This window comes from Leucoraja erinacea, chromosome 14 (assembly GCF_028641065.1).
Source record: "Leucoraja erinacea ecotype New England chromosome 14, Leri_hhj_1, whole genome shotgun sequence".
NCBI lineage: Eukaryota > Metazoa > Chordata > Chondrichthyes > Rajiformes > Rajidae > Leucoraja > Leucoraja erinaceus.
Genome location: NC_073390.1, coordinates 1,184,762 through 1,201,620, shown reverse-complemented (window position 1 = coordinate 1,201,620; position 16,859 = coordinate 1,184,762).

Genomic DNA, 16,859 nt, shown 5'->3' with positions numbered 1-16,859 from the left:
GCAGGATTATTGGTGCTCCACTCCCCTTCCTGCTGGACATATACAGGAAGAGATGTATCAACAGAGCCATCTCCATCATCAAAGACCCTTACCACCCATCGCATGACATTTTCTCCATCCTCCCATCTGGGAAGAGGTACAGGAGCATTAGCTGCAAAACCAGCAGGATGCTCCTCAGCTTCTTCCCACAGGCTATAAGACTGTTAAATGGACTTTGCCCCCTGCCAAGTATCGCTCACAAACCCCCACACTGCAGCAGAGCCACTGTTGTGCCGCTGCCGGTCGGAACGGCTGTTGAATGTTTAGTAGAGTGTTAAATTTGTTCATGACATGTATTTTTTATTTTCATTTCTATTTATTTTTTCATGCACACTGAATGGACACTGGTTGAGCAACGTTTTTTTGTTTCCTCTGGGTATGCGAATACTCAGGAAATGACAATAAAGATATACAATACAATACAATACAATGATATTCTTCATGTTGATGCCTTATTTCTCCCTGGGCTCCTGTGCAGTTACAGTTTAGTTTATTGTCATGTGTACCGAGGTACAGTGAAAAGCTTTTGTTGCGTGCTAACCAGCTTTGAATGCTCTGAATATTTGTATTGTAAGAACTCTATTTTTTAATGCTCCTCTATCTTTCTGCCAAATATTTCCAACTGCTGCCGTTACAATGGAGGTCTCAAAGAATATGAGATATTTTTGGTTCAAATTAAACATAAATTCCATTGGTGGAGAGAAAGATCTCAAAACCAACTAGTGAAAATGCATTTCAAAAACAGAAGGCATAAAATATGTCGAAAAGCTTCTTGTCTTTTGTGAATTATCATGGCATAATACTTTGATTGGGGATTCACATGATCTAAAGTGGCTAACATTCCTGATCAGACTTCACCCATTTTAAAAGTCCATCAGCAACCTCTAGTGTTAACAAGCTGTACTGTGGCTTTCAGTATTATAACCATATAACCATATAACAATTACAGCACGGAAACAGGCCATCTCGACCCTACTAGTCCGTGCCGAACACGTATTCTCCCCTAGTCCCATATACCTGCCCTCAGACCATAACCCTCCATTCCTTTCCCGTCCATATAACTATCCAATTTATTTTTAAATGATAAAAACGAACCTGCCTCCACCACCCTCACTGGAAGCTCATTCCACACAGCCACCACTCTCTGAGTAAAGAAGCTCCCCCTCATGTTACCCCTAAACTTCTGTCCCTTAATTCTCAAGTCATGTCCCCTTGTTTGAATCTTCCCTCCTCTCAGTGGGAAAAGCTTATCCACGTCAGCTCTGTCTCTCCCTCTCATCATTTTAAAGACCTCTATCAAGTCCCCCCTTAACCTTCTGCGCTCCAAAGAATAAAGCCCTAACTTGTTCAACCTTTCTCTGTAACTTAGTTGTTGAAACCCAGGCAACATTCTTGTAAATCTCCTCTGTACTCTCTCTATTTTGTTGACATCCTTCCTATAATTAGGCGACCAAAATTGTACACCATACTCCAGAATTGGCCTCACCAATGCCTTGTACAATTTTAACATTACATCCCAACTTCTATACTCAATGCTCTGATTTATAAAGGCCAGCCCACCAAAAGCTTTCTTTACCACCCTATCTACATGAGATTCCACTTTCAGGGAACTGTGCACAGTTATTCCTAGATCCCCCTGTTCACCTGCATTCTTCAATTCCCTACCATTTACGTCCTATTTTGATTTGTCCTGCCAAGATGTAGCACATCACACTTATCAGCATTAAACTCCATCTGTCATCTTTCAGCCCACTCTTCCAACTGGCATAAATCTCTCTGTAGACTGAAAATCTACTTCATTATCCACAACCCCACCTATCTTAGTATCATCTGCATACTTACTAAGTATTGTCTCTACATTTTCTAAATATTTTTTTCTGATGAATCAAAGCCTTCTGCTCTTCCACAACCCCCAGGTGTCCATGTTCTCCAAATGCTGGCATAGCTTGGTAATGTTCGTCCCTCTGAACAAGCGGGTAAGTTAGAGTTCAATTTGCCCAAGACGACCTTTTGGATTTTGATGAATACATGGGGTCATGTCTTACGAACTTGATTGAGTTCTTTGATAATGTGATGAAGATGATCGAAGAGGGTAGGGCAGTGGATGTTGTCCACATTAATTTTAGTAAGGCATTTGATACCGTCTCTCATGGGGTAGGCTTATCCAAAAGATTAAGAGGCATGGATCTGAAGAAGGGTCTCTACCCGAAAAGTCACCTCTTCCTTTTCTCCAAAGATGATGTCTGACCCGCTGAGTTGCTCCAGCTTTTTGTGTCTATCTTCAAGAGGCATTGGAACCACAGTGATTTAAGATTATAACTGGCTTGCTAAAAAAGAGAGATTCTGGTAGAAGGGTTGTTATTCTGGCTGGAGGTCTGTGATTAGTGGAGTTCCCCAGGGATCTGTGCTGGGACATCTGTAATATTTAAACGATATGGACGTGAATATAGATGGGTTGGTTAGTAAGTTTGCAGAAAACTCCAAACATGGTGGAGTTACGGACAGTGAGGAAGGCTGTCAAAGTATACAGTGGAGTGTAGATCAGCTACAGAAAGGGGATGAGAAATGGCAAGAATATGTGAGATGTTTGGCTGTCAGATGCAAAGGGAAAGTGTACAGTTAATGGCAAGACCATTAACAGCATTGATGTACAAAGTGATCCTTTGGTCCAAGTCCATATATCTCCGAGAGTAGTAACAAAAGTAAACGGAGTGGTAAAGATGGTGTGTGATATGCTTTCCTTCAACAGTCAGGGCATTGGGCACAGTCCGGTAGGCGGCGCGGCTCTGGCCAGCAGCGGCCTCTGCAGCCTGTCCGCGTTTTTGTTATTTTTTGTCTGTGTTTCTGTGTAGTTTTTTGTTATTTTATGTTGGGGTGTGTGTGTGTGGGGGGGTGGGGGTGGGGTGGGAGGGGGGGGGGGAAACTTTTGAATCTCTCCCTGCACTGGAGACCCGACCTTTTCTCGTCGGGTCTCAGGTGTCGTTGAGGCCGCAACGAGGAGCGGCCTCCAACGGGAAGAAGCCGGGGACTCTGGTGCCGACTCACCGTTGCCGTCGCGGAGCTGGCCGAGACCGGAGCGGGTGGAGCGGTGGAGGAGCGCTGCTGCTGCCGCTGCTGCTGCTGCCGATGCCGCTGCTGCTGCTGAGTCGGAGGCTGCTACTGCGGGTCTGCGGACGGCTCGGACGACCCCGCGCGGCTCCCTGGAGGGAGACCGCTTTTCGGGCTGCTGCAACGGCGAATTCTCCCGCCCGTGTTGCGGGGTCGAAGAGCTCCTGGAGCGGGGCCTAACACCATTGCCCCGCGCGGCTGGAACGGCCGCGGGACTTTGCGAGCGCACACCGGGGGCTCCAACATCAAGACCCGGTGTGCGACCTCGCACCACCCGGCGTGGCTTCAATGGCCGCGGGACAATCGCCATCGCCAGCCGGGGGCTTTGACTTTGACTGTGACATCGGGGGTGGGAGAGTGCAGTGGAGAGATAAGTTTTTTTGGCCTTCCATCACAGTTATGTGATGGATGTTTATGTTAAATGTAATTATGTTGTGTCTGGGGTCTATTTGTGTGTAATGTATGGCTGCAGAAACGGCATTTCGTTTGGACCCCCAGGGGTCCAAATGACAATTAAATTGACTCTTGACTCTTGACTCTTGACTCTTGATTGAGTATAAGAGTCAACAAGTCATGCTGCAGCCTTATAGGAATTTGGTTAAATAGTCTTTGCAGTATTGTGTGCAGTTCTGGCTGCCCCATGTACTTTGTTTCTGCAATAGAGTTTCACTTGGGTCAACAGAATCAAATTTGGGAAGCAAGGCACAATTTGTAATGTGTAATATAATGGGTACCGTTTTTACATATGACTGAATGTTCCCCCTGGACTACCGTTACAATCAATGCATGACTATCATACATTAACCTGTAACTTTTTAAGTTTGTAATTGCGCAGATCACTCTTGAATTTTGTAATAGGTCAGATTAAACAGTGGCTACTTGCTACTGGCAATCTACATCAGAACAATATGATTGACTTATCAGACTGTGCATTGTGGAGGGGATTGCAGATGATACTCTCCATGAAATCCCAGTGGACTAAAATTAATCCTCTTCCAGTTAAACGCATTCATGTTTAAATGTCCCTTGCTAATATAAATCTAATAGGCTTTTATTTCCTTGCAGCCAATTACCATTTTCGCATGTACAGTATTTGCTCTCCCATTTGCCATCTGTTACAGTGAATAATAAAGTCCTTATTTCAAGCTATGTAACAAGGCCATTCTGTTCTCCTTTAAATGTTTTCAGAAATCGTATCTTGGCTCGTATATTAATGGCTACAAATGTTTTTTTTTAAAGCCTCACTATTTCACACTTGGTAAAATTCACAAATCATTACCCTCCCCTATTACCAAAACCTTCCATTCCACAAATGGACAATAAACTGAGAATGTCCCAGGAATGCCTGAGTCAACATACAGGAGATGTGCAGCTACTATAGTGTAGTATTCACCAGCCTGATGGTTACTGAGAAGAAGCTATTGTTGAAACTGGTGGCACGGTTTGCATACCATAGAAGGGGTGGCCAAGGCTCACCATCTCCTTCCATGGTAGAGAGATCGGTACCAGTGATAGACCGGCAGTGTGCACCACTTTTTATAATCTCTTTCATCTCTGGGTGTTTGAATTGCTAAACCAGACCGATGTAATGAGCTGGTGTGCTCACTATTGTACAGGGTGGCACAGTGGTGCAGTGGTAGAGTTGCTGCCTTACAGCGCCAGAGACCTGGGTTCAATCCTGACTATGGCTGCTGTCTGTATGTACTTTGTACATTCTCCCTGTGACCATGTGGGTTTTCTCCAAGTGCTCCAGTTTCCTCCCACATTCCAAAGACGTGCAGGATCACAGGTTAATTGACTTCTGTAAAAATTGTCCCTAGGGTGGAGGATAGAACTAGTGTGTGGGTGATTGCTGGTCGGTGTGGGCTTGGTGGGAGGGAGATATCTCTCTCAACTAAACTAATCTAAACTAAACTAAAGACATGCCAAATATCCTCACTCTTCACAGGAAGTAGAGGTGTTGATCTTTCTTTGTGATTGCATCAATGTGCTGGGCCCAGGAAGATCTTGAAAGATAAGCATGCCCTGGAACGTGAGGATGTTGACTCTCTCTATGCTGTCCCATCAATGACGACAGGCCCGTGGATTCTCGGCTTCCCACTCAAAGTCAATCAGCTCCTTGATCTTGCTGATGCCGAGAGCAAGTTTGGTTTTGTTCTGCCACCATTCTATCAGCTTTGCACGCTGACTCATCATTACCCTTTCTTCATCCAACATAGGTGGTATCACCCACAAAGGTAAAAATGGCTTTAGAACTGTATCTGGCTACACAGTGGATAGACACAAAATGCTGGAGTAACTCAGCGGGACAAGCAGCATCTCTGGAGAGAAGGAATGGGTGACGTTTTGGGCCGAGACCCTTCTTCAGACTGTCTCAGCCCAAAACACAGCCTAGCATACTTGTTCCTAATATAACCAAAGTCTGAGCGTATTTCATCACCATGGATCTGTAGCTTAATTTAGAGATACAGCACGGAAACAGGCCCTTCAGCCCACTGAGTCCAATGACCAACGATCCCCGCACATTGATGCTACCCGACACACACTAGGGACTGTTTTTACATTTATACCAAGATACAAGATACACGATAGATTTAATTGTCACGTGTGCCAGATGGCACAGTGAAATGAATTACCATACAGCCATACAATAAAAATAAACAGGACACAACACACTATAGAATTTAACACAAAACACCCCCACACAGCAGAATCAAAGTTTCCCACTGTGTGGGAAGGCACCAAAGTCAGTCTCTTCCTCCACTATTCCCCGTGGTCAGGGCCTCCCCGTGCCCTCCGCAGTTGCCGCTACGGGCGGCCCGATGTTCAGGACCGCTCGCCACTGTGATTAAAAGTCCGACGTCGGGGCTGCGGGACGTCCTCAGCGGCGTGGACACAGAGTCGGCCCCCTCCTACCGGAGTCGGCGGCTTCCAAAGTCCGTAGGCCGCGCCGGGTGGAGACTTCTGCTGTATGCCCTCTGCAAGGCGCCCCAGAACTCCACGATGCCGTTCAGCGCCGCCCGCGTTGGAAGCTCTCCGCACCAGAGCTCCACGATGTTGGAGCAACAGCCCAACGCTCCGGAGCTCCAAACGGCGACCCAGGTGGGCATCGCCCGCTCCGCGGTGACTCCAGCGCTGCGCCGCCGCTGTAGCAGCCCTGGTCCGGTTCCCGGTCCTCGGCAGGAAAGGCCGCTCCGATCCAGCTGGTAGGCTGCGAGGTGGGGGGCGAGGATGCGACTCGGAGAAATATTCGCGTCCCCGCCAGGAAGCGACTGGGAAACGGTTTCCCCCTTACCCTGCCCCCCTCCCCCACATAGAAACGTTAAAGTTTCCCCCTAAAACAGACTTTGGACTAACTGAAAATTTTAAAAAAGATAGAAATGACAGACAGGCTGTAGGTAGAGGCTGCTGCCAGTGCAGCGCCCCTAGTGGTACCAAGCCAATTAACCTACAACCTGTATGTCATGTACATCTTTGGAGTGTGGGAGGAAACCGGAGATCTTGTAGAAACCCCATGCAGGTCATGGGGAGAACATGCAAACTCCGTACAGACAGCCCCAGTAGCCAGAATTAGAAACATAGAAACATAGAAATTAGGTGCAGGAGTAGGCCATTCGGCCTTTCGAGCCTGCACCGCCATTCAATATGATCATGGCTGATCATCCAACTCCGTATCCTGTACCTGCCTTCTCTCCATACCCCCTGATCCCTTTAACCACAAGGGCCACATCTAACTCCCTCTTAAATATAGCCAATGAACTGGCCTCAACTACCTTCTGTGGCAGAGAATTCCACAGATTCACCTCTCTCTGTGTGAAAAATGTTTTTCTCATCTCGGTCCTAAAAGATTTCCCCCTTATCCTTAAACTGTGACCCCTTGTACTGGACTTCCCCAACATCGGGAACAATCTTCCTGCATCTAGCCTGTCCAACCCTTAAAAATTTTGTAAGTTTCTATAAGATCCCCCCTCAATCTTCTAAATTCTTGCGAGTACAAGCTGAGTCTATCCAGTCTTTCTTCATATGAAAGTCCTGACAATTCTTCTCTTACTTCTGCTCATCAGGCATTTTGACATCCAACTTTGAATTTAACAAACATAATGAAAATAAGTTAATAAACAATAAAGAATTCATAACTCTTTAGCCCCCATGAATTTTTCACGTCCTAGTTTTATATTTCTGTTTCAATTGCGAGTCCACACCAGCCACCGATCGCCCGTACACTAGTTCTGTTTTTCTTGTTTTGCATCCTTAACACTAAGGGTAATTTTTGCAGAAACCAATTAATCATCTGAAGAAGGGTCGCGACTGAAATGTCACCCCTTCTCTCTGGAGATGCTGCCTGACCCGCTGAGTAACTCCAGCTTGTTGCGTCTATCTTCGGTGTAAACCCGCATCTGCAGTTCCTTCCTACACAATCTACAAACTTGTACGTCTTTGGAATGTGGGAGGAAACCGAAGCACCCAAAGAAAACCCACATGGTCACAGGAAGAATATACAAACACCGTACAGGCACCACACATAGTCAGGATTGAACCCAGGCCTTTGGTGCTGTAAGGCAGCAACTCTACTGCTGCACCACCGTGCCTCCTTGTCAGACTCTGTTGAACTTCCAAAGGTGTACAATAGTGAGCTCACTGACTCATTGCATCACAGCCTAGTTCTATCTCTGCGCCACATTGCTTTGATTCTATTTTACCCTACGTCCTGTTATGCCCTGTCCACGTTCTGGATAGTACGACATAGACCTCTGGTGGAGTGGAATTGTGTAGTTGAATGGGAAGATGCAGCACAGAAGCAGGCCCTTCGGCCCATTGAGCCCATGCTGACCATCGAGCACTCCCTCACACCGGTTCGATGTTATCCCACTTTTGCAACCACTCCCTACACACTAGGGAGAATGTACAGAGGCCAATTAACCTACAAAGTCCCATGTCTTTGTGATGTGGGAGGAAGCCGGAGCACACAGAACTCTCCATGTGGTCACAGAGAGAACATGCAAACTCCACACTGGCAGCATCCAGGGTCTAGATGGAACCCTGGTCTTTGGTGCTGTGAGCTGCTCTACTGCACAGTGGCACAGCGGGTAGAGCCACTGCCTCATGGTTCCAGAGACCGGGGTTCAATCCTGACCTTAGATACTGTCTTTGTGGTGTTTGCACATTCTCTCTGTGACCACGTGGGTTTCCTCTGGGTGCTCCGTTTCCTCACACATCCCAAAGACTTGCAGGTTTATAGGTTAATTGGTCTCGGTAATTGTCCCCAGTGTGTAGGGAGTGGATGAGAAAGTGGGATAACATAGAACTAGTGTGATCAATGGTTGGCATGGACTTGGTGGGCTGAAGGGCCTGGTTCCATGCTGTACGGGGAAAGTGTGGAGAGAGTGTCCAGCTTTAAGTTTCTGGGCACTCACATTTCAGAGGACCTCACATGGTCCACCAACACCGCTGCACTGGTCAAGAAGGCACAGCAACGACTGTTCTTCCTGAGGACATTAAAAAAGACTGGTCTGCCCCAACAGCTGCTGACAACCTTCTACCGCTACACCACAGAGAGCATATTAACGTATGGCATCTCTGTGTGGTATCTCAGCTGCACGGAGGCGGAGAGGAGAGCTCTTCAGCGCGTTGTCCGCAGAGCGCAGAGGATCATTGGGACAGAGCTACCAGCCTTGGAGGGCATCTACCACACACGGTGCCTCAGGAAGGCCGTCAGCATCCATAAAGACTCCTCACACCCCTGTAACGGACTGTTCGAACTACTTCCCTCCGGCAGACGTTACAAGGCCTTCTACGCCCGAACCTCCAGACTCAGGAACAGCTTCATTCCCAGAGCTATAGCGGCTCTGAACCGGCCCTGTTGAGTGCCCCCCATCCCCCCTGGACTGTCTCCCTCGGATGGTCACGTCACACAGACACGTCTGCACTTTAATCTGTTGAACTGTTTTGACTATTTTACTGTTCTTTTTACAATCCATGTTCTCGGGGTATCTAAATCTAAATCTTATTAGTTATCTATGTTATGACATCGGATGGAAGCTGTATACCAAGTCTCGTTGCGCTTATGTGCAATGACAATAAAATATATTATTATTATTATTATTATATTATTACTATTATTATCTCTAAACAAAACTAATTCATGATACTGAAGTATATAGGCGTATGATACTTTTTATATTTCTTTATGTTGAGGAGGAATTATTCAATGAATGACAGGAAAGGGTCAATATTTTCACCACAATTGTCTTCAGTTTTCAATTGAAGTTGATGTGTTTGACTGGTATTGGAGTGGACTGTCATCATCATCATTTTAAATTTAGCAGAATCTTACAAAATGGGAAGTGAAAAATGCTACTTAATTAGAAAACGATGTTGATTTCTCCAGTATTTTCTGATATTGAAAATCAATCTGAGCGAAATAGGCCAAACATGGACAAATGAGACGAGCATACCTGGAGCATGGTTGGTCGGCATGGACAAGTTGGGCAGAAGGGCCTGTTTCCATGCTGTGGTACTCTATAATTAACTGCTGCAGGATGAAACACCAAGATCCATACCCTGACTCCACCACCATATACGCTGTATAAAAAAGAACCACAATCCTTTCCAAAGGTGGCGGCAGCAAAAGGAATCAGAGGGACAAATACTGCTTTCATCACCCACTCGCCCGACCTGATCTACAATGACACTTTGAGTCAAACTTGTTGAAACATGAAAGGTAAACAAAAGCTTATGATGTCAAAATCATAAAATCAAGTATAATAACCATATAACCATATAACCATATAACAATTACAGCACGGAAACAGGCCATCTCGACCCTTCTAGTCCATGCCGAACACATAATCTCCCCTAGTCCCATATACCTGCGCTCAGACCATAACCCTCCATTCCCTTCCCATCCATATAACTATCCAATTTATTTTTAAATGATAAAAATGAACCTGCCTCCACCACCTTCACTGGAAGCTCATTCCACACAGCCACCACTCTCTGAGTAAAGAAGTTCCCCCTCATGTTACCGCTAAACTTCAGTCCCTTAATTCCCATGTCATGTCCCCTTGTTTGAATCTTCCCTACTCTCAGTGGGAAAAGCTTTTCCACGTCAACTCTGTCTATCCCTCTCATCATTTTAAAGACCTCTATCAAGTCCCCCCCCTTAACCTTCTGCGCTCCAAAGAATAAAGCCCTAACTTGTTCGACATACTCTATGGGGTGGGAGATTGCAACCTTCACAGAGGCCCGGGGAGCCGTTGGTGAGAGGAGCACTTACCTGGGCGGTGAGTTAAAAATCGAGCGCGGGGCTTAACTTCACAGAGGCCCGGGGAGCCGTTGAAACGAGAGGAGGAGTTACCCAAATCTGCAGCGTTCCATCACACTTCCAGAAATGTAAACCTCGGGTTGCCCCAATCAGCTGCAACCCCAGGTTTACATTTCTGCTTTCAGGTTAAGGGTTCTGTGAGTTGAGGGATCTGTGAGTTGAGGGTTCTGTGAGTTAAGGGTTACAGTATTAATTAGTAAAGGTACAGTTTAAAGGATAAAGATTTTTATAGAGTGAGGGAGTTGAGTTAATTTGGGAGTAAGATATGTCAGTGGAGATTGGCCCCGTGGTTTGCTCAGCCTGCAACATGTGGGAGATCAGGGATATGGTCGGTGTCCCTGGTGACTATGTTTGCAGGAAGTGTGTACAGCTGCAGCTCCTGGCAGACCGCATTGAACAATTGGAGCTGTGGTTAGATTCATACTGGAGCATCCACGATGCTCAGAAAGTCGTGGATAGCACGTACAGCGAGTTGGTCACACCGCAGGTAAAAGGTAAGAGGACAGAAAGGGAACGGGTGACCAATAGTCAACAAAGCAGTAGGCAGGTAGTGCAGGAGTCCCCTCCGGTCATCTCCCTCCTAAATAGGTATACTATTTTGGATACTGTTGGGGGAGATTGCTCATCAGGGTAAGGCAGCAGCAGCCAAGTTCATGGCACCATGGGTGGCTCTGTGGCACAGGAGGGGAGAAAAAAGAGTGGAAGGGCAAAAGTAATAGGGGATTCAATTGTAAGGGGAATAGATAGGCGTTTCTGTGGCCGCAAACGAGACTCCAGGATGGTATGTTGCCTCCCTGGTGCAAGGGTCAGGGATGTCACTGAACGGCTGCAGAACATTCTGGAGGGGGAGGGTGAACAGCCAGTTGTCGTGGTGCATATTGGCACCAACGATATAGGTAAAAAAAGGGATGAGGTCCTACAAGATGAATTTAGGGAGCTAGGAGATAAGCTTAAAAGTAGGACCTCAAAGGTAATAATCTCTGGATTACTACCAGTACCACGGGCCAGTCAGAGTAGAAATAGGAGGATATTGCAGATGAATACGTGGCTTGAAAAATGGTGCAAAGGGGAGGGATTCAACTTTTTAGGGCATTGGAACCAGTTCTACACCTGGAAGAGATGAGACTCCTCCTAGCAGGTAAAGCAGACCACTTCCAAAAGACGTGGTCTGCATTTATGGAACTAATACAAGCATAAGGTGCAATAGTAATTTAAAATATAAATGGTACCAGGATCTGGTAACGGGGGGTAAAAAATACCCCCCAAAAAAAACACGGTTGGTATATCCTTTTTTGCGGAGTTTTGTGTTATAATAGAGCGATTGTTTTTCCTTTTTTTTCTTTTCTTTCTAGGGTCTATTTCCTTTCTTTACTTCCTTCTCTAACTTCTTCCCTAAGGGGCTTTCTTTTCCCAACACTTTCCTGCACCTTCACGATTCTTGCTCACTTTCCTTACTTCTTTTATTTCTACCTTTTTTAAAGCTCGAAAAATGAAGTGGTACAACAAATGTAATAAGATATATCTGATGTGTATTACTGTAATTTACTGTACTAATAAAAATAAAATTAAAAAAAAAAAAAAAAAAAAAGGAACCAGTTCTGGGGGAGGTGGGACCAGTACAAACAGGACGGTCTGCATCTGGGCTGGAATGGAACCAATTTCCTTGGGGGAGTGTTTGCTAGTGCTGCCGGGGAGGATTTAAACTAATGTGGCAGGAGGATGGGTGCAAGAGCAGAGGGGTGTAAAATGAGGGTAGCAATAGGTAGCAAGGTGAAAAGTAAAAGTGGCAGGCAGACAAATCCAGGGCAAAAATCAAAAAGGGCCATTTTTCAACATAATTGTATAAGAGGTAAGAGTGTTGTAAAAACAAGCCTGAGGCTTTGTATCTTAATCCAAGGAGCATTCGTAATAAGGTGGATGAGTTGAATGTGCAGATAGTTATTAATGAATATGATATAGTTGGGATCACGGAGACATGGCTCCAGGGTGACCAAGGCTGGGAGCTGAACATCCAGGGATATTCAATATTCAGGATGGATAGACAGAAAGGAAAAGGAGGTGGGGTAGTGTTGCTGGTTAGAGAGGAGATTAACGCAATAGAAAGGAAGGACATTAGCTTGGAGGATGTGGAATCGATATGGGTAGAGCTGCGAAACAATAAGGGGCAGAAAACGCTAGTGGGTGTTGTGTACCGGCCACCTAACAGTAGTAGTGGAGTTGGGGATGACATCAAAAAGGAAATTAGAAATGCGTGCAAAAAAGGTAAAACAATTATAATGGGTGACTTCAATCTACATATAGATTGGGTGAATCAAATTGGCAGGGGTGCTGAGGAAGAGGATTTCTTGGAATGTATGCGGGATAGTTTTCTAAACCAACATGTAGAGGAACACAACGAGAGAGCAGTCTATTCTAGACTGGGTATTGAGTAATGAGGAAGGGTTAGTTAGCAGTCTTGTTGTGCGTGGCCCCTTGGGCAAGAGTGACCATAATATGGTTTGAGTTCTTAATTAGGATGGAGAGTGACATTGGTAATTCAGAAACAAGGGTCCTGAACTTAAAGAAAGGTGACTTTGAGGGTATGAGACGTGAATTGGCCAAGATAGACTGGCAAATTATTCTTAAAGGGTTGACGGTGGATATGCAATGGAAGGCATTTAAAAACTGCATGGATGAACTACAACAAGTGTTCATCCCAGTTTGGCAAAAGAATAAATCAGGGAAGGTAGTGCATCCGTGGATAACAAGGAAAATCAGGGATAGTAACAAAACAAAAGATAAAGCGTACAAATTAGCCAGAACAAGCAGCCTACCAGAGGACTGGGAGAAATTCAGAGTCCAGCAGAGGAGGACCAAAGGCTTAATTAGGAAAGGGATAATAGATTATGAAAGAAAACTGTCAGGGAACATAAAAACTGACTGCAAAAGTTTTTATAGATATGTGAAGAGGAAAAGATTAGTTAAAACAAATGTAGGTCCCTTGCAGTCAGAAACAGGCGAATTGATCATGGGGAACAAGGACATGGCAAACCAATTGAATAACTACTTTGGTTCTGTCTTCACTAAGGAAGACATAAATAATCTGCCGGAAATAGGAAGGGACCGGGGGTTAAATGAGATGGAGGAACTGAGTGAAATCCAGGTTAGCCGGGAAGTGGTGTTAAGTAAATTGAATGGATTAAAGGCCGATAAATCCCCAAGGCCAGATAAGTTGCATCCCAGAGTACTTAAGGAAGTAGCCGCAGAAATAGTGGATGCATTAGTGATAATTTTTCAAAACTCTTTAGATTCTGGAGTAGTTCCTGAGGACTGGAGGGTAGCTAATGTAACCCCACTTTTTAAAAAGGGAGGGAGAGAGAAAACGGGGAATTACAGACCAGTTTGTCTAACATCGGTGGTGGGGACAATTCTGGAGTCAGTTATTAAAGATGGGATAGCAGCACATTTGGAAAGTGGAGAATTTATTGGACAGTCAGCATGGATTTATGAAAGGTAAATCATGTCTGACAAATCTTATAGATTTTTTTGAGGATGTAACTAGTAGAATGGATAAGGGAGAACCAGTGGATGTGTTATATCTGGACTTTCAGGAGGCTTTCGACAAGGTCCCACATAGGAGATTAGTATGCAAAATTAAAGCACACGGAATTGGGGGTTCAGTATTGATGTGGATAGAGAACTGGCTGGCAGACAGTAAGCAAAGAGTAGGAGTAAACGGGTCCTTTTCAGAATGGCAGGCAGTGACTAGTGGGGTACCGCAAGGCTCAATGCTGGGACCCCAGCTATTTACAATATATATTAATGATCTGGATGAGGGAATTGAATGCAACATCTCCAAGTTTGCGGATGACACGAAGTTGGGGGGCAGTGTTAGCTGCGAGGAGGATGCTAGGAGACTGCAAGGTGACTTGGATAGGCTGGGTGAGTGGGCAAATGTATGGCAGATGCAGTATAATGTGGATAAATGTGAGGTTATCCACTTTAGTGGCCAAAGCAGGAAAGTAGACTATTATCTGAATGGTGGCCGATTAGGAAAAGGGGAGATGCAACGAGACCTGGGTGTCATGGTACACCAGTCATTGAAAGTAGGAATGCAGGTGCAGCAGGCAGTGAAGAAAGCAAATGGTATGTTAGCATTCATAGCAAAAGGATTTGAGTATAAGAGCAGGGAGGTTCTACTGCAGTTGTACAGGGTCTTGGTGAGACCACACCTGGAGTATTGCGTACAGTTTTGGTCTCCTAATCTGAGGAAGGACATTCTTGCCATAGAGGGAGTACAGAGAAGGTTCACCAGACTGATTCCTGGGATGGCAGGACTTTCATATGAAGAAAGACTGGATAGACTCGGCTTGTACTCGCTAGAATTTAGAAGATTGAGGGGGGATCTTATAGAAACTTACAACATTTTTAAGGGGTTGGACAGGCTAGATGCAGGAAGATTGTTCCCGATGTTGGGGAAGTCCAGAACTAGGGGTTACAGTTTAAGGATAAGGGGGAAATCTTTTATGGCTAGTTTACACGGGGCGACTTGACGCAAGATGTAGCCAGAGTGGAGTGGTCGTGGTCTAGCACGATATCACACGATATAACGGGGGTAGAGTAAAGAGTTCCCACGGTACTCGGCAATTCTGTCATTTGTGCGAGTGACTTGTCCGTCTCCCGATCTTTCCCGAATGAACATCGTGGACTGTAGTGTAGTTAATCACGTGGCACAAATGATGTTACTTTGTTGTCACACACTATATTCGTTTTTTTCACCCGAGCTCTTTAATGAGCTGAAGAATAATCTGTTTTTTTAGACAAATGTTGTTTGGTGTGATGCACCTTCTCTCAATATGTGCAAGAAGTCGTCTTTTTATTTTGTCAAATATGAATAAAGACTGTATCTCACATTGACCGTGATGATTGTGTTATTTTATGATCTACTGAGAGGTGAAACTTTCAGTCTGAAGAAGGCTCTCGACCCGAAACGCCACCCGTTCCTTCTCTCCAGAGATGCTGCCTGTCCCGCTGAGTTGCTCCAAGCAACTGGTGTCTATCTTCAAAGGACTGACCAGGACTGCCTCTCTCTCTCTCTCTCTCTCTCTCTCTCTCTCTCTCCTCTCTCTCTCTCTCTCTCACACAGGCATGAATGGATGAACTCCGCGGGACAGGCAGCATCTACGGAGAGAAATGGACAGCGACCCATTCTTCAGGCTGCCTTATGTCTCTCTCCCCCCCCCCCCCCCCCCCCCCCCCCCCACTCCCACCCCACACACGCGAATGCTGGAGAAACTCAGCGGAACGTTGTCTATTTCCTTCGTTCCATAGATGCTGCTGCACCCGCTGAGTTTCTCCAGCATTCGCGTGTGTGGGTGGGAGTTGGGGTGGGGGGGGGGGGGGGGGGGGGGGGGAGAGACATAAGGCAGCCTGAAGAATGGGTCGCTGTTCATTTCCCTCCGTAGATGCTGTCTGGCCCGCGGAGTTCCTCCATTCATGCCTGTGTGAGAGGGAGGGAGGGAGGGAGAGAGAGAGAGAGAGAGAGAGGCAGTCCTGGTCAGTCCTTTGAAGATAGACACCAGTTGCTTGGAGCAACTCAGCGGGACAGGCAGCATCTCTGGAGAGAGAAGGAACGGGTGGCGTTTTCGGGTCGAGAGCCTTCTTCACACTCTCCCTCCCTCACTCTCACACAGGCATGAATGGAGGAACTCCGCGGGCCAGGCAGCATTTACGTTCCTTCTCTCCAGAGATGCTGCCTGTCCCGCTGAGTTGCTCCAAGCAACTGGTGTCTATCTTCAAACGCCTGACCAGGACTGCCTCGCTCTCTCTCTCTCTCTCTCTCTCTCCCTCCCTCTCTCTCCGTAAATGCTGTCTGGCCCGCGGAGTTCATCCATTCACGCCTGTGTGAGAGGGAGGGAGAGAGAGAGAGAGACGCACACACACAGGTGGATGCGAAATCTTACCTGCCTGTTTCAGTGACAGACACCCACCCCGCCAGTAAATGAAGACAAACCCCATCTTTCAGACAAAAAGAGACACACTGACATTAATGAAATGCTTAGCTAGTTTTATTAGATTTGTATGTAAATAGCAAACTGGCTGGATTCACTCTATCCAACTTCCGGGTTCACCGTTGGCAGGAGTTCCCACGGTGACCGCAAGAGTTACTACCGATATCGCACGGGACACTTCGTTCATAAAATGTTGCAATGCTCAACCACAAGTGCACAAGACACTCTTGGACAAATTCAAACATGTTTGAATTTTCTCCCGAGTACCCAAGGTACACGATTACATGCCGTTAGCGCCACGGTGGTCCACGAATGCCGTATTGTTACCGCACGAGGTTCCCACGATGTCAAACTCTGGTTACCTCTTGCGTCAAGTCGCACCGTGAAAAGGGGGTTTA